Source organism: Nomascus leucogenys, chromosome 16 (genome assembly GCF_006542625.1).
Source record: "Nomascus leucogenys isolate Asia chromosome 16, Asia_NLE_v1, whole genome shotgun sequence".
Taxonomy (NCBI): Eukaryota; Metazoa; Chordata; class Mammalia; order Primates; family Hylobatidae; genus Nomascus; species Nomascus leucogenys.
In genome coordinates this window covers 54,543,352-54,566,243 of record NC_044396.1, presented here as the reverse complement: position 1 = coordinate 54,566,243, position 22,892 = coordinate 54,543,352, and the positions used below count along the sequence as shown (strand labels likewise).

Sequence of the window (22,892 nt, the reverse complement as noted above, 5' to 3'; positions counted from 1 at the left end):
TGTCTCAAAAAAGGGAAAAGAAAAAGGGAAGTTGAAGAAGACAGACTGAAAAATAAAGAAGAGCAAAATAAAAATTTTGAGAGGCAGTACAAAAACGGCCTTTGAAATTTTTAGTGACTGACTCAGAAAATGTAGTTTTCTAGATTATGGGTACACAGTCTGTTTCAAAGTAAGTTCAATGATATTCAATTACTTTTTTTTTTTTTTTTTTCAGATGGAGTCTTGCTGTGTTACCCAGGCTGGAGCACAGTGCCATAATCTTGGTTCACTGCAACCTTTGCCTCCCAGGTTCAAGCGATTCTCCTGCCTCAACCTCCTGAGTAGCTGAGATTACAGGTGCCCACCACCGTGCCCAGATAATTTTTTTAGTAGAGATGGGGTTTCACCATGTTGGCCAGGCAGATCTCGAACTCGTGACTTCAAGTGATCCTCGTGCCTTGGCCTCCCAAACTGCCAGGATTACAGGTGTGAACCACCATGCCCGGCCCCCGATGACTTTTTAAATACTGTCTTATACTCTGCAGATGTCATGAAAATTTTCCACGTGCTTTTGAGAAATTCTTCTTGAGAGATTCTTCTCTGCTCATCAGCGGGGAATTAATTTTGAGTGACTTCCGAATCCCTTTGAGAAAAAAACTGTGTATATTGTTTTCCACCACTCAATTGCATTAGAGCATTAGTGTGAAGATTTTCGGCAGAGCAAAAATCGAGTGTATTATGCTTATTTAAGTGTTAAAAGTTTTAGAGCAAGATTTCATTTTGTCTACAAAGTCTGCCAAACTCTGGCTAAAACAAAGCAAATAGGCCAGCAGTATAAAATTAGTTTAATCAGTTACATGCCTTTTTAAATGAAACCTATTAGAGGTAGATAATTGTGTAAGAAAATTAGAGTTGTAGTAATAAAAAATTAAAAACTAACCAAAATGCATCAGAACCAAACACCCAGAAAGAGCTCTGCTTTATGGTTCAAGCAAACAATACCCAAAAGGTATAAAAGTTAATTCTCTGATTATGTATACTTTGGGGAGTTATTGAAGTTGCTGAAGATTAAGAATATTCAAACAGTTATAATTTCGGAGCCTGTCTTGTGATGTTACCTTGTTTGAAGCAGGACGTGATTAGGAGGTGGGTTGTCACTAATAGGAAACAGGCAGCAGCATCTAGAAATAAAATTTAGAATAACTGCAAATCAGTTACAACTTGTATAATTCATGGGTTAATTATTAATATTAAAGGTTAAAATATTTGGTATTGTAACCTTAAGTAACTAGATAAAATGAAATGTCACACATAGTAGGGGACTTTAGTTTTTGACATTTTGTAACTTATGTGTACTTAAATAAGACTGTTTTGCCATAAATATTGAGTTTTTGAGTGATTATTTTAGGCAATAATTCAGGATAGGAAATACAAGATTAGTGTCAAAGTCATCTGCCTACAAGGGCCAGGTACAGGACACAGTAAATGAGGGTGGCCTGGTATGAGAGCACAGAGACAGGAACCAACTGGGAGTGTAAATTCCATTAGAAAGGGACAGCTTTGACAGATGGGAATGTGGGTGACATGATCTCCAAAAATTTTAAGTGATTTTGGATATAGGAATTTTTGTGTGGCATCTCCTGATTTTTAATTTAGCAAAATTCAATTTAAAACAAAAACCTACCAGGCGTGGTGGCTCACGCCTGTAATCCCAACACTTTTGGAGGCTGAGGAGAATGGATCACTTGAGGTCAGGAATTCGAGACCAGCCTGGTCAACATGGTGAAACCCAATCTCTACTAAAAATATAAAAAATTGACCAGGCATGGTGATGCACGCCTGTAATCCCAGCTACTTGCGAGGCTGAGGCAGGAGAATCCCTTGAACCCAGAAGGCAGAGGTTGCAGTTAGCCGACATAGCACCATTGCACTCCAGCCTGGGCGACAGAGTGAGACTCTGTCTCAAAAAAACAAAATAAAAACGAAACAAAACCTGGCAGTTGGCACTTGTGGAGTTAAATAAAATTAGTCAGCTGGGCACAGTGGCTCACGCCTGTAATCCCAGCACTTTGGAAGGCCGAGGCAGGAGGATCATGAAGTCAGGAGTTCGAGACCAGCCTGGCCAATATGATGAAACCCTGTCTCTACTAAAAAATACAAAAATTAGCTGGGTGTGGTGGCAGGCTCCTATAATCCCAGCTACTCAGGATACTGAGGCAGAAGAATCTCTTGAACCCGGGAGGTGGAGGTTGCAGTGAGCTGAGATTGTGCCACTGCATTCCAGCCTGGGCAACAGAGCACAACTCTGTCTCAAAATAAATAAATATTAAATTAAACAAACAAACAAACACACAAACAAAAACCGTGTGAATCCAGCAAAATCTATACTGCCTGGATTCAGCTTGCCAACCATCTCTAGATTACCAGAAGAAGGATGACATTTATATTAATTAAATGCCAGGTTATATACATAAAATAAGTTTATTTGTATTTCAAGTAACTCAGTGCACTAGGTACAATCATCTCTGTTTAGGTTAGGATAGCATTGATAATCACTTCTGTAGGTAGCAAAATGTCTCATCAGAAAACTAAACAAATCAAGTGATAAATGGACCACAAACGACCTAGCATAGAACTGTTGTTTATAATAGGCGGAAAAATCAGTATGAAACTGGAATACTGTATTTAAGAGAACACACACTAAGAGAAGACTGCATGAACAATGTAATGTTTTTATTTACATTTTTTTTACATTATTTTTATTTTCCTTGTGCGATTAGGACGTGGAAAGGCTCTCTGCCTTTGTGAACTTGATTTCCAGTTCAAAACCCTCAGATTTTACTGAGATGGCTAAACTCTTCCTCTGAATTATGACCCTTTGTTTTTCTGCTTTTCTACTCACAATGGAGGTTGGGAGGCACCTCCTGGGATAAGGTGGAGTTACTGCAGGAATTTCCTCTCTCACTGCATTTGAATGCAAAGTTCCACAGGAGGTAGTTTTCAGGACATATTGCTGAGTTGGTGTAACACTTAAAATATAGTAGAGATGCTCTAACCATATAATTACATTAAGAAGGTGAATTATTCTTTAGATTTTCTGAATTTCTAGAATGTTCTACATTTGATATATATTATTTTAAAATCAGAATTAAATGCTACTTTTGAAGTGTAATAGAAAATAGTAGATAGCACATACATTTCAAACGCTAATTGAATGGACTGCAAACAGCTTGGAGAAACAGCTTTCCAGGACAACCTTAGCCACTAAGTGTTCATCCATCCCATGCTTAACTCCTGCGCTCAGGCATTTGTGTCCCTACTCAGGCTTCTTGACTTTCCTGGAATTCCATTGACTGGTCTCTTGGAAGACCCATTCTGGATTCATTGTCATTTAAGAATAAGTTTCCCCTCTTCACAGCCTGGACTCCTCCATGTGCATGGACCAGTCTGGGTGTGGAAAATTCCTTCCAAACTATCCTGGTAAAATTCTTTTTCTCCTCTCTGTAACCACCATCCATTTTCCTCTCTTCTGGTTTAGAAGCCATTCACTGAATTTCTATTACTTTTGTGGTTACCCTTAAATTTTAAGTAAGCACATGTAACTAGATGATTTCTAAGTTAATCATCATTGCCATAGCTTTCCTCTTCTCTGAAACCATACTAGACTGTAGAGAGACTTCACTTGGATTATTCCCCCTCACTTCCATATTGTTCCATAGTTTACTCTCGCTTTTTATTGTTATGTTGTTTTTATTGTTCTTTTCTATAATTAACACTTGTTGAATTTGCCCAGGTGTTTCCTGATTTCTTTGTTCATCATTGTTTCTTGAGTGTTGCTCTCTCCTGAGTTCAGTGTCCTTCTTCTGAATATACCTCTGTGAGTAGTCCCTACAGTGAGGCTGTCTTGATGGTGAGCTCTCTCATATGCTTGAAATGTCTATACTTCACTGTTTCTCCACCATGATAGGTAAACTAGGATGGCAGTTATTTTTTCTCAGCACTTTGAAGATATTATTCCATTAGCTTTTGGGTTTTATTGTTGCTTTTCTTGTCAGCCTTTGTAGGTAAATTGTTCTCTAGCTCATACTTTTTGGTGTTTTGAAATTTTCTACAACATGTCAAGGTGTAGAGTTAATTTTATTTATTATGGGCCGGGTGCAGTGGCTCACGCCTGTAATCCCAACACTTTGGGAGGCCGAAGCAGGCAGATTACTTGAGGTCAGGAGTTCGAGACCGGCCTGGCCAACATGGTGAAACCCCGTCTCTACTAAATATAAAAAATTAGACAGGCATGGTGGCGGGCACCTGTAATCCCAGCTACTTGGGATTCCGAGGCAGGAGAATCGCTTGAGCTCAGGAGGCGGAGGTTGCAGTGAGTCGAGATCGCACCACTGCACTCCAGCCTGGGCGACAGAGTGAGACTCCATCTCAAAAAAAAAAAAAAAAAAAGTATTCTGCTTGGAACTTAGTGTGAATACTAAACTTCTATTGTAATTTCATCTTCAGCTTCAGCAGGCTTTTACCAGGACAGCCTTTGTGCAACCTGAGTTGAAGGTATGTTTTTCAGAAACGTGTGTGTGTGTGTGTGTGTGTGTGTGTATGTGTGCTTCTGCCAGAGTCCTGTTTTTTTGTTTTGTTTTGTTTTGTTTTGAGACAGAAATTTCCTATGTTGCCCAGGCTGCTGGTGGCTCGTCTCGAACTCCTAGGCTCAAATGATCCTCCTGCCTGAGCCTCTTGTATAGCTGGGATTACAAGTGCACACCACCATGCTCAGCTCCACATTCTATATTAATGTCATAGCTTGAGGATGTGCGAATCACAGAAGTAGAATAAACTGAGCCCCAAACTCATGTGAGGGCAAGCCATAGTGTGAAATTATCAGATGTGACTTTTTTTTTTATCCCTATCTAAAGTCTAAGCTGAAACAGACAAGCTTCCTTGTCATTTCCCTGTGTTAGTGAGTGGATGTTTTTTAGTTCTTCCTTTCCCTAAGGGCATACCCATTCAAAATTTTTAGCTACAAGCAGGGGGTCTCAGTTCCAACTCTATGCCTACTCTACTGTCCCCTTGTGGTCATGAAAACCCAAGTGCCCTGATGACCTAGATGGAGGCCAATACCCACAGCCGAGCTGCTGCAGCAGCAGCCTTATCCTTTCTCTCTCTCTAGTTTCCAGTTTCAGCTTTGATTTTGGCCTTTGGAGATTTCCCTTGCTTTCTCAGGGGCTCAGCTACACAATTAAAGGGATGTTTGTTGTGTTTTATCCAGCATTTAAAGAAGTTTGTAGCAGGAAGATTTTTTTTTTTTTTGAGATGGAGTCTCACTCTGCTGCCCAGGCTGGGGTGCAGTGGCGTGATCTCGGCTCACTGCAACCTCCACCTCCCAGGTCCAAGCGATTCTCCTGCCTCAGCCTCCTGAGTGGCTGGGATTACAGGCACCCACCACGCCCACCATGCCCACATTGGCCAAGCTGGTCTCCAACTCCTGACCTCAAGTGATCTCCCCGCCTTGGCCTCCCAAAGTGCTGGGATTATAGGCATGAGCCACCATGTCTGGCTGCAAGATTTTTATGTTATCACCCTAATAGTTCTAGAAATGGAAATTCATGCAGTTCTAGTCTTCCTTCTTTTTTTTTTTTTTTTTTCCTCTTTCTCCATATTCAAGATGTGGGAGTCTTTGGATTTTTCAGAGCAAAGACTCCTCTATCTAGAATATGGACAAGAGTTCCAAATTTGGTTGGCATCCTTCCTACACAATAAACCTCATCACAGATCTCCTGGATTAAGTATTTTATTCCACTTACTGTTAATTATAAAGTACCAGAAGTCACCCCAGGGAATAGATTCCAGGGAAAACACCCCAAATTGCAATCATAATAGGTCTGTTGCCTGATGCACTCAACAAGTCAATACGTGGAGACACCATGTTATAGCAGAGAAAGAGGGTTCATCATAGGGCCACTGAACAAGGCAACAAGTGGAAACCTCAAATCCATCTCCCCAAGAAGTTTGGGGCTAGAGGGTTTTTTTTTTGTTGTTGTTGTTGTTTTTTTAAGTCGGAGTCTTGCTCTGTCGCCCAGGTTGGAGTGCTGTGGCGCAATCTTGGCTCACTGCAAGCTCCGCCTCCCGGGTTCACGCCATTCTCCTGGCTCAGCCTCTCGAGTAGGTGGGACTACAGGCGCCCGCCACCACGCCCGGCTAATTTTTTGTATTTTTAGTAGAGATAGGGTTTCACCGTGTTAGCCAGGATGGTCTTGATCTCCTGACCTCGTGATCTGCCCGCCTCTGCCTCCCAAAGTGCTGGGATTACAGGCGTGATCCACTGCGCCCAGAAGTACTGGCACATGCTACCACACCTGGCTAATTTTTTTTATTTTTAGTAAGGACAGGGTTTCACTGTGTTAGCCAGGATGGTCTCGATCTCCTGACCTCGTGATCCGCCCACCTCAGCCTCCCAAAGTGCTGGGATTACAGGCGTGAGCCACCAGGCCCGACCGTCTGGGGCTAGAGATTTTAAGAGTTTGGGAGTGGGCGGAAGATGGCAGAGTGAAGTCATGGGACAGGGATGAAGAAACTGTTCTCATGATGATTTCATTCTTCTATGGGGGTCTTCAAACTGGTTGATGTCAGCTGTTTGGCTGGAATTCAGGTTCTGAAAAACATCTTAAGCAATTCTTAAAAGCCTTATGATTCTAATGTCAGAGATCCTATCCATAGGAACAATCAGGATGCAAATGCTCAGTATTAGTGCAGCCTGATTCATGCTTAATTATAAATACATTTTGTCCAGAGTTTTTGTTTGGTTATTTTTGGTTTATTTTGTGTGTGTGTGTGTGTGTGTGTGTGTGTGTGTGTGTGTGTGTTTATTTTATTTCATTTTTTTGAGACAGGGACTGTTTCTGTTGCCCAGGCTGCAGTGCAGTGGCACAGTCTCGGCTCACTGCAGCCTCTTCCTCTCAGGCACAAGTAATCCTCCCGTCTTAGCCTCCTGAGTAGCTGGAACTACAGGCGTGCACCACCATGCCCAGCTAATTTTTGTATCTTTTTGTAGAGATAGATTTTCACCATGTTGCCCAGGCTGGTCTTGAACTCCTGGACTCAAGCGATTCGCCTGCCTCAGCGTCCCAAAGTGCTAGGATTACAGGTGTGAGTCACAGAATTTTTGTTAATCCTGTAAGGACAGCTTCAAAGTCTCCTTTTATTCTCATTTTTGCAAGTTCATTTAGCATTTAAAAAACAACTTCAGCCAAGCAGTGACTCATGCCTGTAATTCCAACACCCTGGAAGGCTGAGGCAGGAGGATCTCTTGAGCCCAGGAGTTTGAGACCAGCCTGGGCATTATAGTGAGAACTTGTTTCTAATAAACAAGATTAAACAACAAAAAAAAAAACAAGATTAGCTGTGTGTGGTGGTGCCCACCTGTGGTCCCAGCTATTCAGGAGGCTGAGGTGGGAGAATCACTTAAATCCAGAAGGTTGAGGCTGCAGTGACTGGGGATCGCACCACTGCAGTCCACTCTGAGCAACAGAGCAAGACCTAATGCAAATGACCCTTATTGACATGAAATCTCACCCATATTTTAGAGATTCCCAGGCACTGGGGGAGACAACCCCTTTTATTGGGCTTATTAAAATGAGAGGGGGGCCTAGTTTACAAGGCTGCCTTTAACACATTGATTTGATTTGCTTTACATTTATTTTGGATGAAATTCACTTCAAAAGTGGGCCTGACAATTCTGTTAAAGGGGATTTTCTTGTCGTTAAGGTCAAGAAACATTGCCTTCATTTAGTATAGATCAATTGAAATGACCCAGCTTAGTACTAAAGGAACTGACAAGGAAAAAGATGAGCTTTGATTTTTGTAACATGAGAAACAGAGGAAAGCAAGAGGAAAATGAGAGAGGATCTCAGAAAAGGGGTGGAAGGTAGACACAGACAGGTTGAAGCTTTGGGATGTATAAGAGTTAGGGACCTGGTCGGGCACAGTGGCTCATGCCTGTAACCCCAGCACTTTGGGAGGCTGAGGTGGGAGGATCACCCGAAGTCAGGAGTTTGAGACCAGCCTGGCCAACATAGGGAAACCCCGTCTGTACTAAAAATACAAAAATTAGCCAGTCATGATGCTGCATGCCTGTAGTCCCAGCTACTTGGGAGGCTGAGACAGAATTGCTTGAACCTGGGAGGCACAGGTTGCAGTGAGCCGAGATCATACCACTGCAGTCCAGCCTGTGCCACAGAGTGAGATTCTGTCTCAAAAAAAAAAAAAAGTTAGGGACCTGCTGGAATCAGATGGCACTCTTTTTTGAGATGGAGTCTTGCTCTGTCACCCAGGCTGGAGTGCAGTGGCACGAGCTCGGCTCACTGCAACCTCCGCCTCCCAGGTTAAAGCAATTCTCCTGCCTCAGCCTCCAAGTAGCCAGGAATACAGGCACCCACTGCCATGCCTGGCTAATTTTTTGTATTTTAGTAGAGACGGGGTTTCACCGTGTTGCCCAGGCTGGTCGCGAACTCCTGAGCTCAGGCAATCCACCCGCCTCGGCCTCCCAAAGTGCTGGGATTATGGGCGTGAGCCACGGCGCCCGGCTCAGTTACCTCTTTTAAGAGTACCATCTGGGCCGGGCGTGGTGGCTCACGCCCGTAATCCCAGCACTTTGGGAGGTCGAGGCGGGTGGATCGCTTGAGGTTGGGAGTTTGAGACCAGGTTGACCAACGTGGAGAAACCCTGTCTCTACTAAAAATATAAAATTGGCTGGGTGTGGTGGCACATGCCTGTAATCCCAGGAGGCTGAGGCAGGAGAATCGCTTGAACCCAGGAGGCAGAGGTTGCGGTGAGCCAAGATCACGCCATTGCACTCCAGCCTGGGCAACAAGAACGAAACTCTGTCTAAAAAAAAAAAAAAATAGGTAACTGAGGCCAGGCACGGTAGCTCACGCCTGTTATCCCAGCACTTTGGGAGGCTGAGGTGGGCGGATCACAAGGTCACAGTTGGAGACCAGCCTGGCCAATATGGTGAAACCCTGTCTCCACTAAAAATACAAAAATTAGCCAGGTGTGGTGGCCGGTGCCTGTAGTCCCAGCTACTCAGTAGGCTGAGGCATGAGAATCGCTTGAACCCAGGAGGTGGAGGTTGCAGTGAGCTGAGATCGCACCATTGCACTCCAGCCTGGGTGACAGACAAGGGCAAAACTCCGTCTCAAAAAAAAAAAAAAAAAGATCTAAAACTAAATTTGTTGTAACTTTGTCTTTTGACAATCCCTTCCAATCCTGTGTCTCCATTTAATCATTAACCTTCCCTCTTTGGGTAGCTATAGAGAAAAGAGAGTAAAAAGAGAAGAAGTGAAGAAAAGATAAAAAAAGAAAAGGTGTGTGACCTTTTCCTCTTCTCTTAATCACTGAAATAATACACCACTGATTTCCCTATGCATGGGAACTCTAGAACTTGAGCCAATTCAAGGGAGGTGCCAGAGCCAACCTTTAATTATTGGTTGATTCAATAACCATGTCCTGTAATATTATTCTCAGCATTTGACAATGACATTACTCATAATGATTGGTATTTCTGTGTGAACATGGCTGAAAGACCAAGGCTAGGCTAATGGTCCTTTATAGACTGCACATATAAAACTGAATTTTTTTTTTTTTTTTTTTTTTTTAAGATGGAGTCTCGCTCTGTCCCCAGGCTGGAGTACAGTGGTGCATTCTCGGCTCACTGCAACCTCTGACTCCCTGGTTCAAGTGATTCTCCTGCCTCAGTCTCCCTAGTAGCTGGGATTACAGGCACATGCCACCACGCCCAGCTAATTTTTGTATTTTTAGTAGAGATGTTGGCCAGGATGGTCTTGATCTCCTGACCTCGTGATCCGTCCACCTTGGCCTCCCAAAGTGCTGGGATTACAGGCATGAGCCACCGCGCCTGGCCATAAAACCGATTTCTAGTCTGTGGAAACAGCCACTCATTAAAGCATCTGGTGCCATTTGTGCACCCGCCTATTTTGCCTAGTCATTTCCCTTCTGCAAAACTCATCATCTATTTCTGATTACAGAATACTAGGTTAGTCTGTCTGCCCTTGTTTCTAGCTAATCACAAGTATGATGTTCTGATTCTGCTAAATACCAAGGAAAATCAGGAATACAGAAGTTATAGGCTCTGACCACAGTAATGAGTGCAGGGTTTTACACATTAGGTACTCAAAACATCTGTAGAAAGAATAAATACATGTTTTTGAGAATTGTCTTTACTACTCCAAGGTGAAAGGGTGTAGTGATAATCTGAGAGAATTTAAAAGCAATATTGGGGCCGGGTGTTGGCTCACACATGTGATCCCAGCATGTTGGGAGGCCAAGGCAGGCGGATCACCTGAGGTCGGGAGTTCGAGACGAGCCTGACCAACATGGCGAAACCCCGTCTCTACTAAAAATACAAAATTAGCTGGACGTGGTGGCACATGCCTGTAATCCCAGCTACTCGAGAGGCTGTGGCAGGAGAATTGCTTGAACCCGGAGGAGGAGGTTGCGGTGAGCTGAGATCACACCACTGAACTCCAGCCTGGGCAACGAGAGCGAAACTCCGTCTCTAAATAAATAAATAAATAAATAAATGCACTATTGGGATAATAACAGTATCTACTCACAGATGTTGCTGAAGATGGAATGAACTAATATTGTGAAAATGTCCAGTAAAACTTTAAAACCCTGGCTGGGTACAGTGGCTCATGCCTGTAATCCCAGCACTTTGGGAAGCCAAGGTGGGCAGATCACCTGAGGTCAGGAGTTTGAGACCAGCCTGGCCAACATGGCAAAACCCTATCTCTACGAAAAATGCAAAAATTAGCTGGGTGTGGTGGTGGGCACCTGTAATCCCAGCTACTTGGAAGGCTGAGGCACGAGAATCGCTTGAACCCAGGAGGTGGAGGTTGCCGTGGGCCGAGATCGTGCCACTGTACTCCAGCCTGGGCAACAGAGTGAGAGTCTGTCTAAGAAGAAGAAAAAAAAAAAAAGGCCAGGTGCGGTAGCTCACGCCTGTAATCTCAGCACTTTGGGAGGCTGAGGTGGACAGATCATGAAGTAAAGAGATCAAGACCATCCTGGCCAACATGGTGAAAGCCTGTCTCTACTAAAAATACAAAAATTAGCTGGGTGTGGTGGCTCGTGCCTGTAGTCCCAGCTACTCAGGAGGCTGAGGCAGGAGAATTGCTTGAACTCGGAAGGCAGAGGTTGTAAGTGAGCCGAGATTGTGTCACTGCACTCCAGCCTGGCGACAGACTCCTCTGTCTCAAAAAAAAAATAAATAAATAAAATAAAACTTTAAAGGCCTGTACACATGTTAGTTAGCATCAGTATATGGGATATAGATATTATGGATAACTAGTCCAAAGATTAGGAGTCAAATATCTGCTCCTCCCCAATGGTCCCTAATTGTGTGACCTTGGGAAAGTTACTCAGAGTTGCTCTCTCAGACTTATTTTTCTCATCTGTAAAGTGGGGATATTCATACAGTTATTTTCCTTCCATGTATAGATCAGAGAGTTATTGCAAAATGCTTCAGAAGTTGTAAAACATGATGTAGATGTTGATTTTTGTTTGTTTGGGTGATTAGTACATGATCCAGTGGACAGAATGCCAACAGGATACACACTATTACCCCAAGAGTGACAATTTAAAAAAATACACTTCTCAGAAAGTGTATCCATTTGGGGTCAATGCATATGGTTGTCGAATCTGTGGACCCCTCAAGGGGTCCACTGCACTCAAGCCTGGCTGCCAAAGTGAAATGTTCCAGCCACTGAGGCAGACAGAATTAAATCAACCTCATTGTAAGTATCAGGAAACCCGTCTCCCAACCAGCTCTTTCCATGACTTCTAATGGATAGCAAAATTGGAAAATTTGCATTCCCCGTGGGTTTCATAGTGACAACACTGGACAGAGAATTGTGAGCTGAGTTCAAGGCCCAATTGCACTTTCTGATTGTGTGATCACAGACAAGTCATTTATCACTGCTTAGCTGGAAAAGAGAATAATGTAATCTACTCTGCAGGACTTTTAGGAGGCTAAAGTAAGTTTGTGCATGAAATGTCATTTTGTAGACTACAAAGCACCAAACAAATGTAAGTATTGGTATTCTTCCCAGACACTGAGGGAGATGTTACTGAGCACTAAAATTTCCTGACACGTAAACAGCAGAAGTAGAGAGAATGGGGGGATGGGGGGAGGGGCGTGGCAGCGGTTGGGGAGCAAAAGGCCTGGATAATTCACAAACTGGAATAATCAACTCCTGAATCATATAGACTTAGCCAACCTGGGTCCAGTGTAGAGCTCTGGTAGCAACTTCAGTGGCTGGAAAATGAGGCCTATCAGGAAAAGCTGAAGGGACTGTTTCTTCTACAGAAAAGATAGATGAGAAGGAACCCGCGCTTTCCAAGTACACACGGGCAGCCTTGGGAAACGTGGCCAGCAGCTGCGCACCATTTCCACGGAGAAGGGGCTGACAGGTGTCCACTGAGGATTTGTTTGGATGGGCAGAGTGGGAGTTTTCTGTACCATACAGCAATGGGGCAGGCCAAAGCCGGCTCTAGAGCTGCTGTGAGCTGGTCATGTATTCAGCTGATAGCCCCTGGCAGGCGGAGTGGAGCAGGGGAGACAGCAGCACGGAGTTTGGTCATGTTGAATAAACAGGCTGGCCCCTCACAGTGAAAGTTTTGTCTTTGTGAGATAGAGCTAAAAGATGCCCCTAGGACAGGAACCTTACTTTGGCAGGTAGCTCACCCTAGAACTAACTGTACTTTAATCCCTAAATTTGTTCCTTGTGACAATTTACTACAGCCTTACATAACCCTAAATACACAGCAAAATTGCGAGCTGGGCATGGTGGGGCACATCTGTAATCCCAGCTACTTGGGAGGCTGAGGTGGGAGGATCACTGGAGCCCAGGGGTTCAAGTCCAGCCTGAGCAACATAGTGATAGTCATCGCTCATTTATTCATTTCTTATTTTTTGAGCTGGTACTAGTGACAGTTACACACTGGTAGAAAAACCAGGGTGAATATCACCTCAGTTTTTCCATGAGGAAGTACATTGAACAAAGACAAACTTGGTGAATAACTGTGGTATAAAGTAGAGGAATGGAAGGCCAAGGCAGGGGGATGGCTTGAGACTAGGGGTTCGAGACCAGTCGGGGCAACATAACAAGACCCTGTCCCTACAAAAAATAAAAAAAATTAATTAGGCTGGGCGTGGTGGCTCGTGCCTGTAATCTCGCACTTTGGGAGGCAGAGGCAGGTGGATTACCGGAGGTCAGGAGTTCGAGACCAGACTGAGCAACATGGCGAAACCCAATCTCTAGTAAAAACATAAAAAACATTAGCCAGTCATGGTGGTGGGCACCACCATGTAGTCCCAGCTACTTGGGAGGCCCATGCAGGAGAATCCCTTGAACCTGGGAGGCGGAGGTTGCACTGAGCCGAGATCATGCCATTGCACTCCAGCCTGGGTGACAGAGCAAGACTCTGTCTCAAAAAAAAAAAAAAAAAGAAATTAGCCAACGTGGTGGTGCCAAACTGTAGTCCCAGCTACTCAGAGGCTGAGACAGGAAGATTGCTTGAGCTCAGACAGTTAAGGCTGCAGTGAGCTGTGATTGTGCTACTGCACTCCTTTTGAGACCCCATCTCAAAAGGAAAAAAAAATAATGATAGAAAAAAAGAGAAGAACTATAAAGAGTGAGCCATGGAATCAGGGGTGGGAGCCATCTGTCCTAACTGCGGAGAAGAGAATAACGTCATAGAGGAAGTAGCACTGGGGTCAGGGAGTGAGGACAGGTAGCTTTTGGCAGGGCAACCAATGGCAGGAAGGGTGTTTAGGGCAGTGGCTATAGCATGAATCTTTGTGTGGAAGTGGGTATTTGATTTTTTATTATTCACGGGTTTTACCATGTCTTTAACCAAGGTGTAGGCTTTTTTTTTGAGACGGAGTTTCACTCTTGTTGCTCAGATTGGAATGCAATGGTGAGATCTCGGCTCACTGCAACCTCAGCCTCCTGGGTTCAAGCGATTCTCCTGCCCCAGCCTCCCAAGTAGCTGGGATTACAGACATCTGCCATCACACCTGGCTAATTTTGTATTTTTAGTAGAGACGGGGATTCTCCATGTTGGTCAGGCTGGTCTGAAACTCCTGAGCTCAGGTGATCTGCCCGACTCGGTCTTCCAAAGTGCTGGGATTACAGGCGTGAGCTACTGCGCCCGGCCTTGTAGGCTTGTTAAGAACAGCGAGTGTGCATTATACTTCTTTCATGAGCTAGGTATTCCCTAGCACAGTATTTCCTCTATATCCATGGAATCAATGTCTCATTCTGTCCTGTTTTCCCACTTCTTGTCCACAATTTCTCCTCGGAGACACTGCTCTAACCACATCCTTCCTCTAGGCTTTTATTTGTCCTTCACATGTTCAAATCATATCCATCTTGTGAGGCCACCTTCCATTTTTTTTTTTTTTTTTTTTTGAGATAGTCTCGCTCTGTCACCCAGGCTGGAGTGCAGTAGCATGATTCCGGCTCACTGCAACCTCCACCTCCCGGGTTCAAAGGATTTTCCTGCCTCAGCCTCCCAAGTAGCCGGGATTATAGGCACGTGCCACCACGCCTGGCCAATTTTTGTATTTTTAGTAGAGATGGGTTTTCGCCATGTTGGCCAGGCTGGTCTCGAATGTCCGACCTCAAAGCGATCCGCGGCCTCGGCCTCCCAAAGTGTTGGGATTACAGGCGTGAGCCACTGTGCCCAGCCAGCCACCTTCCCTTTTTATCCTGGGGAGAAAGGACTCAATCTCCTTTGAACTCCTATTTATAAAGCTGAACCACATGAAACTGTTGTTCCTGTGGATCAAAAATGGCCAAATACTGGCTATTTTATGAGGTTCAACCTAGTATACCTTCTGCTGACTCAGCGCTAAGTCTCATTTTGTAGTACTTTCCATGACTAGAATAACGGTTTCTTTCTTTTCTGTCTTTCTCCCTGCCTCCTACTCCCACCCCCACCAAATGGAAGCCCCATGAGAGCAGGACCTGTGCTCTTATTCTTTGCTGTGATCCTAGCGCCCAACATACTGCATGGTACATGGTAGGAGCTCAATGTTTGTTCAGTGAATGAATGAATGCTTTGCCCTGGGGTTTGGGCATTAAACATATTTGATCTGGTTGTGGGATTGCGTAAGTCTCTCTTAATCTTGCTTTTCTCAGCTCTAAAAGTCAAGTTGTAAAAATAAATAAGTAATTAAATAAATAATAAAAAGAAAAAAAATAAAGCCAAGTGGTGGGGTATAGCAGGTCAGTGGTTCCTCAAATCACTGGTACACTAGAAACACCTGCAAAGCGTCAAAAACACAGATTCCAGGTTGACTCCAGATCAATGGAATCACAGTAGTGTGGAGGGGCCCAGAAATCTGTAGGTATCTTTGTCTCCAAAGATGAGTCTTAGGTAGCCACTGGAATAGCTATCAAACCTGCACTTGGGCACCACCAGATTCCATACACCCACAGGGCATGAACTGCAACTATCTTGGTCATTGCCAGGTTCTCAGTGCATGGCACAATGCCTAGCAGGTGGCAAACAGCGACAAACAATTGTTAATGCATCTTGGAGGTCTTTTTATATTTCTGAGAGTACCTTAAGGTGCCAAGGCCCATTAGGCTAGTTGAAAGAGATCTCAGATGGATTGACGTTGAGAACCTAGGGTCCCCTTGCACTCCCACACTTCAGATGCTTTTATATTTGTGGCAGTGTGTAACAAGTGATTCAAGTGATTCTCCTGCCTTAGCCTCCCTAGTAGCTGGGATTACAAGCATGTGCCACCATGCCCGGCTAATTTTGTATTTTTAGTAGAGATGGGGTTTCTCCACGTTGGCCAGGCTGGTCTCCACCTCCCGACCTCAGGTGATCCGCCCGCCTCGGCCTCCCAAAGTGCTAGGATTACAGGCATGAGCCACCGCGCCCGGTCTTTTTAATGTTAGCCATCTTGGTGGCTGAGAAGTAGTATCACATCACTGGTTGGATTTGCATTTCTTTGATGACTGATGATGTTGAGAATATTTTCATGTGCATATTGGCCACTTGTATATATTCCTTAGAGAAATATTGATTGAAATAATTTACCCGTTTTATTTTTTCAGATTTTTAACTTTATTTTATTTATATACTTATGTATTTATTTATTTGTTTTTCAGACAAGGTCTCCATCTGTTGCCCAGGCTGGGGTGCAGTGACATGATCTCAGCTCACTGCAACCTCTGCCACCCATTTCAAGCAACCCTCCAGCCTCAGCCTCCTGAGCAGCTGGAACCACAGGCATGAGCCACCACACCCAGCTCATTTTGCTATTTTTTGTAGAGATGGAATTTCACCATGTTGTCCAGGCTGGTCTTGAACTCCTGAGCTCAAAGAGATCCACCCGCCTGGGCCTCCCAAAGTACTAGGATTACAGGCATGAGCCACCACGCCTGGCCGGATTTTTAACTTTATTTGGCACTATGATGTGTTTTATTGGGGTTAGGAGGCTCGACTTAATTTAAGACAACTCAGTGCTCTCTGATAGTCTTTTATCCTAATACGAGCTTTAATTTTTCACCTTCAAAATATTTATTTTCCTGACTACAGTCTTTGATGGAACAGTCAGGAGTCAAACGTCCTGCCTTCTCTCTGCTTTTTTGTATTATTACATCTTCACAACCCAGGGCTTTACTGTTATTTACTCATCTTTCATACGTTTAAAACCAGGCACAGTGGCTCACGCCTGTAATCCTTCAGCACTTTGGGAGGCTGAAGCAGGAGGATTGCTTGAGCCCAGGAGTTCCAGATACAGTGGTGCATGCCTGTAGTTCCAGCTACTTGGGAGGCTGAGGTGGGAGGATCACTTCAGCCTGGGAGGTTGAGGCTGTGGTGAGCCATGATCGTGCTACTGTACTCCAGCCTTGGATGACAGAGAAATACCCTGTCTGAAAAAAAAAAAAATAAATTTGAGCTCGTTTTCAGCCCCTTGTTTCCCCTTTGCCCTTTTAAAAATGGGGTTAATTGTCCTTTTATTGTTGAGTTGTGAGAGTTTTATATATATTCCAGACACTAGTCCTTTATCAAATGTATAATTTGCAAATATCTTCTCCCATTCCATGGGTTGCCTTTCTTGATGGCGTCCTTTGAAACACAAAAGTGTTAAATTGGTTTAAGTCCGGCCAGGCGCGGTGGCTCACGCTTGTAATCCCAGCACTTTGGGAGGCCGAGGCGGGTGGATCACGAGGTCAGGAGATCGAGACCACGGTGAAACCCCGTCTCTACTAAAAAATACAAAAAATTAGCCGGGCGTGGTGGCGGGCGCCTGTAGTCCCAGCTACTCGGAGAGGCTGAGGCAGGAGAATGGCGTGAACCCGGGAGGCGGAGCTTGCAGTGAGCCGAGATCGCGCCACTGCACTCCAGCCTGGGTGAGAGAGCGAGACCCCGTCTCAAAAAAAAAAAAAAAAAAAAAATTGGTTTAAGTCCAATTTATCTATCAAATTAAAATAAAATGAGTTAAATTCAATTTATCTTTTTTTTTCTTTGCTGTTTGTGCTTTTACATCTAAGAAACCATTGCTTAATCCAAGGTCACAAAGATTCACTCATTTTTTTTTTTTTTTGAGATGGAGTCTTGCTGTGTTTCCCAGGCTGGAGTGCAGTGGCGCGATCTCGGCTCACTGCAAGCTCCGCCTCCCAGGTTCACGCCATTCTCCTGCCTCAGCCTCCCGAGTAGCTGGGACTACAGGCACCCCCCACCACACCCGGCTAATTTTTTGTATTTTTAGTAGAGACGGGGTTTCACTGTGTTAGCCAGGATGGTCTCGATCTCTTGCCCTGGTGATCCGCCCGCCTCAGCCTCCCGAAGTGCTGGGATTACAGGCGTGAGCCACTGCTCCTGGCACTCATGTTTTCTTCTGAATTTTAGAGCTTTAGTTCTTGCATTTAGGCTTACAATTCACCTTGAGTTAATATTTCTATATGTATATAGGTATCAAGTAGGCTCTGTCTTTAAAAAACAACAACCACAACAACATGATGTTTAGATGCCATGAAGTAGGTGGCAATACCTTAACTTCATGCATGTTGTCAGGTCTGAGAGCCTCTTCCATCCTTGTCAAGAGGAGTGCTGCAGTTCTCTCCTTTCATACAAAACATTATTTTTATCTTTTTTTTTTTTTGAGGCAGTCTCGCTCTGTTACCCAGGCTGGAGTACAGTGACACAACCTTAGTTCACCTCCCAGGCTCAAGTGGTCCTCCCACCTCAGCATCGCCAGTAGCTGGGTCCATAGGCATCCACCACCATGCCTGGTGAATTTTCTGTGTTTTCGGTAGAGACGGGGTTTCACCATGTTGCCCAGGCTGGTCTCCAACTCCTGAAATCAAGCAATCCACCAGCCTCAGACTCCCAAAGTGCTAAATTTACAAGAATGAGCCACCGTAAAAAGATCTTTTTTTTTTTGCCAGAGTCTCACTCTGTTGCCCAGGTTGGAGTGCAGTGGTGCGATCTCAGCTCACTGCAACCTCCGCCTCCTGGGTTCAAGCAATTCTCCTGCCTCAGCCTCCCCAGTAGCTAGGATTACAGGTGCCTGCCACCACGCCCGGCTAATTTTTGTATTTTTATTAGAGACGGGGTTTCACCATGTTGGTCAGGCTGGTCTTGAACTCCTGACCTCAGGTGATCTGCCCACTTCGCCTTCTAAAGTGCTGGGATTACAGGTGTGAGCCACTGTGCCCAGCCAAAAATCTTTTCTCATAGTGAAATTTAGCACACATATAGAAAATTATGCAAAACAAAAATGTACAGCTAAGGCTGGGAGCAGTGGCTCACACCTGTAATCCCAACACTTTTGGAGGCCAAGGTGGGTGGATCACTCGAGGTTAGGAGTTCGAGACCAGCCTGGCCAACATGGTGAAACCCCATCCCTACTAAAATACAAAAAATTAGCCGGGCATGGTGGCAGGCATCTGTAATCCCAGCTACTCAGGGGGCTGAGGCGGGAGAATTGCTTGAACCCAGGAGGTGGAGGTTGCAGTGAGCTGAGATCACACCACTGTACTCCAGCCTGTGTGACAGAGCGAGACTCCGTCTAAAAAAAAAAAAATGTACAGCCAAGTAAATGATAATAAATGAACACCCTGTAACCAACACCCAGGTCAAAAAATAGATCACTGTCAGCACTCCAGAGATTCCCCTTGTGCTACTTTCTAATGGATACTCCTTCCTCCCCCATAAAGTAACTGCTACCCCTTAAGGTAACCTCGTTTGCTTTTCTTAGTTTTGCTCCCTAAACATGCATCCTTAACAACAGAGTGTCACTTTGCTGGTTTTTGAAGCTTATATTAATGAAATTGTAACATTTCTGATTTCTTTTATTCAACATTATTTTCGTGAGATTCATTCAGGTTTTGCAAAGAGCTTTGGTTCATTCATATGTATTACTGCATGGTATTACACTGCATGAACATGCCATAATATTCTATTTTTGATGGTTATTTGGATTATTTACAGTTTGGGGCTTTTACAAAGAATGCTGCCATGAACATCTTTTTCTGTGTCTTTTCCGTTCAAGCATTTCTCCTGCCTCAGCTTCTCATGTAGCTGGGATTACAGGTGTGCATCACCACACCAAGCTAAGTTTTGTATTTTCAGTAGAGACGGGGTTTCACCATGTTGGCCACGCTGGTCTTCAACTCCTGACCTCAGGTGATTTGCCTGTCTTGGCATCCCCAAGTGCGGGGGTTACAGACGTGAGCCACTGCACCCTGCCTATTTTTTATTTAAATTGTTTTTTTAAAAATAAAGATGGGTGTCATTATGTTGCCTAGGCTGGTCTTGAACTTGTGGGCTCAAGTGATCCTCCTGCCTCCTCCTTCCAAAGAGCTGGGATTATAGGTGTGAGCCACCATGCCTGATCCCTCCATGTATTTAGATCATCTTTGATTTCTCTAAAGAAAAATTCTTTTTGATATAATATAATTTATTTAAAGGAAGGGAAGATCATTCAGCTTGGATAGATATAAGGAGAATTGATATCAGAAAAAGTCTTGGGTTAGTCAAGAAGAGATGGCATATGAGCTGAATCTTGGAAACAAAAAGTAGGAGTAAATTAGGTAAATAGGACAGAAGTGTATTCCAGGCAGAGAAACAACATAGGCAAAGGTATGGTATCAAGAAACCATGTGATACATAACTCTAAGTAGTTGGAAAACACTGATACATAAATGCAAAGGAGAGAGTGGCAGAGGCGAATGATGTAGACAGGGGCCACTACTTGGCAAACACAGAATACTGTAGCAAAATGTGGGGATGTGGGTAGACCTTCTAGTAGCTGACAGGCTCATCATCTTCAGGTCCTCTGTGCTATCAACCTACTCATCCACATTACAGTGGAATTCAATGTAGTTGAAACTTCTGCTCTCTGTGTAGCTTTTTTTTTTTTTTTTTAAGAGACAGGGTTGGCTGGGTGCAGCAGTGGCTCACACCTATAATCCCAGCACTTTGGGAAGCCAAGGTGTCACCTGAGATCAGGAGCTCAAGATCAGCTTGGCCAACATGGTGAAACCCCATCTCTACTAAAAATACAAAAATTACCCAGGCGTGGTGGTGGGTGTCTGTAATCCCAGCTACTCGGGAGGCTGAGGCAGGAGAATCACTTGAACCCAGGAGGTGGAGGTTGCAGTGAGCCTAGATTCTGCCATTGCACTCCAGCCTGGGCGACAAGAGCGAAATTCTGTCTCAAAAAAAAAAAAAAAAAAAAAAAAAGAGGCAGGGTCTTGCTCTGCTTCCTGGGCTGGAGTGCAGTGATGCGATCGTGGCTCACAGCAACCTCAATCTCCAGGGTTCAAGCAATTCCCCTGCCTCAGCCTCTCCAGTAGTTAGGACTACACATGTGCATCGTTACGTCGGGTAATTTTATTTTATTTTTTGTATAGATGGGGTCTGGCTATGTTGCCCAGGCTGGTCTTGACTCCTGGCCTCAAGTGTTGGGAATATAGTTATGGCCGCTGCACCCAATGTGTTGCTTTTTTTTTTTGAATTCTCCTGGTGAAACCTGAGTTCTTTCAGGGCATTCTGGGCCTATATACATACATTTCTGTAGCGCTCATTTCAGTTGTCATTGACACATATATGCTCCATTTGTACCATGAGGTTAGATGAACATCCAAGAGCTCTCGTCTTTCAGAGCTTCTTTTTCCCTCATGAGGACGTTGCATTTGTATTTTCTGAATTCTTGGCTTGGACTTAGGTAGTGCTGTTTCATGAATCCCTCCAGGAAATATCCTTGCTGTGTACACACAGCCTGCACAGGATGCAAAGCAGGGCCAAGAGAGTGCCCTAGATCTTTAGAGCATGCCATCTCAGTCACCAGGGCCCCCTATCCAGATTCAACATTCCGGTCCACTGGTTGTATTGGGGATCAGTATATGGATCTGAAGAGCAGTATGTGTCCTCCTCCTTCTCTTGGAACCCAAGAGGTGTTTACCAGTTTACCCTAATGGATACAACCCAGGAACAGCTGGATGGAAGAGATGCATAGGACTAGGTATGGGAGAGAAGTGTGAGGAGCTTCCATGCCTTCTGTGTTCATGCCACTCTCCCAGCACTTCCACGTCATCAGCAGTCTGGAAGCTCCTCAAAAACATTTTAAACCTGTGTACGGGCTTTGGCATCTTTTATTGGTTGTTCTTATATATTAGATATTTAATCGTTTTTAATATTATTTTAAATGGTGTTTAAAAATGTTCAAGTCCTAATTCTTTTTCTGTATATAAGACAATGAATTTTTGTTGGACATTAACCTAGCTATTAACAGCTTAGCTAGTTAAACAACCTAGGAGCAACCCTTAACTACTGTGAGATGGAGTTCATGGATAAATACCCCTAGCTTCCTCCCTCCTCAGTAGGTTAACTCTCAGGTATGTCCTGGTCTCTCAGAGGATTGCCAGTGGGATTGGGTCCCAGTTGCCTGTGGTAGTAAAACACTTATCAGCCCACCTTTTATTGGCATTTCTCCCATCCTCATACATTTCTCCATTCCCACACAGTGCTTCCTGCAATCACCTCCTAAATAAACGATTTACAGCCAAATCCTTCTTTCAAGGTCTGCTTTTGGGGAAACCAAATCTAAGATATGGCCTATTTCAGGGAGGCAGTCCCTCAGGTCTGAACACTGAGTAAGAGGGGTTCATTAGCACTCCCCACTGCATTGGGTGAAACTAGACATCAATCCCTGTAATCTTAGCCCCAAATACCTGTCAGACCTGCTCTACTTCAGCTTCTCAGTTTGTATTTCTGGAATTGACATGCATCCCAGGGGAAAAATGGCTCCAAACAGAGGACTCACTTGGGGCTTATTCATCCCTTGGACCCTGGTTTGGTAATCCATCATTATTTTGTTAGCTTTCTTGTGCCATTAAGCAAATTTGAAGAAATATTTTGCCTAACTTTTCTAGTTGTCCTCAAAGGGAGAATTAGTTCAAATTATTAGAAAGGAGCTCCCTTTAAAAAGGAGTCTGTTTTCCAAGGTTGTACTGCACTTTGACTCTTCAAAGAGCTTCTGTTGACCCCTGCTTATCTCCATTATCTGTATTTCTTCAGCCCCCATATATGTGATGGTCTTTCACAACTCCATGCTTTTACTTGTTTTTCTCTGTTCAAAATGTGACCCACCAAGGTGTTACAGCCCTGGGGAAGGAAAATTCTTCCTAATATGCCATCTGGGACAACAAAAAGGTAGCAAAGCTAAGATGATTACCAAAGACCAGGGAGGCAGTTTCCCAATAGGCTGTCTAGAGGGAGCAGACCAACTTTCAACCAGGAGAAAAAGTCTCAGTCCTAGGAAACTAGGAATGGGTAAATCAAGTTGAAAGCAGGATAAAAGCATA

The 22,892-nt window shown here is 44.2% G+C and overlaps 1 non-coding gene and 1 pseudogene across 1 annotated transcript; both read right to left on the bottom strand.

The window, feature by feature from the left end:
• The window catches only part of LOC105739713, a 28,296-nt pseudogene extending 5,708 nt beyond the window's left edge, over nt 1–22,588 (bottom strand).
• On the bottom strand, nt 18,033–18,159 carry LOC115830736. The gene has a single exon (XR_004026288.1). It is a non-coding gene; the product is annotated as a U6atac minor spliceosomal RNA (small nuclear RNA).
• Nucleotides 22,589–22,892: the final 304 nt, after the last annotated feature.